Raw genomic sequence first — 1,010 nt, 5'->3', positions numbered from 1 at the left:
GGCTTGAAGATGCCTCGTTCAGTGTTTTGATATTTGTTGATTAGTCCATAGAGGAGGCTACTTCTGAAGCTCTTTCCATGCCTTCTCTGTCAATGGTGGAATAGGGCGGTGCCATTCAAATCTATTTATCAACTCAAACTCTATTTATTTTACCTCTTAATCAATTCAATCAACATTTCATTTCTATATTAATTACTTCTATGTTAGTTAGACTTTTTTTTTTTACATAAAAAGACTTATTTATTTTATTTTTATAAAATTTAAAAATCTCAAGGTAATAAAATTTTTTGTAGACAAAAATGTTTTAAAAATTTGTTTGTGTACATATTCAATAATTTTAAAAAATTAATTATCTGATATTTCTTTTTAATATTAAGAAAATTAACATTGAGTATTGAGTATATTTAAAGTCATATTAACTACTTAGTATTTATTTTTTCTTTGTCACAATTTTTTGTCCCATCAACATGATTAAATGAAGTTAATGACTCAAATGAGTCAATATTCCGCCAAATTATATGTAATAAAACCATAATAATATTTGAATTTTTTTAATTAAATATAATCTATTATGATTTTAATTATTTATTTTATTTTGTATATTAGAGTTCAAAGATTAATTTCATGCGAAATAGATGATAAATAAATAAATAAAAGTTAGTGTTTATATTTTGTTGTAACAGATAAATTCAAATATTATTGTTCTTATTGAAGAAAAATATGGATTTACTTCGTGCGTGCGTGTAAGAGAGAAAAATATATGGATAGAAGTACAAATATCGTTATATTAATATTATCTTTGAAACATAAATATAAAGATAAAATTAAAGAACTAAATAATTAATTAAAAACTAACTAAATCATTAAGATACACAATTTTTCTTGTTCAAAGATATATATTTTATTTTTATATATTTCTTAAAATTATGAATAAAATATTTAAAAAAAATATCCATTTCTTCTTTTTATTTTTATATCTCGATCTCTATCTATATAAACATAATGGAAAT

The sequence above is a fragment of the Arachis ipaensis genome, chromosome B07 (genome assembly GCF_000816755.2).
Source record: "Arachis ipaensis cultivar K30076 chromosome B07, Araip1.1, whole genome shotgun sequence".
Lineage (NCBI taxonomy): Eukaryota > Viridiplantae > Streptophyta > Magnoliopsida > Fabales > Fabaceae > Arachis > Arachis ipaensis.
This window is presented reverse-complemented; position numbering follows the sequence as displayed.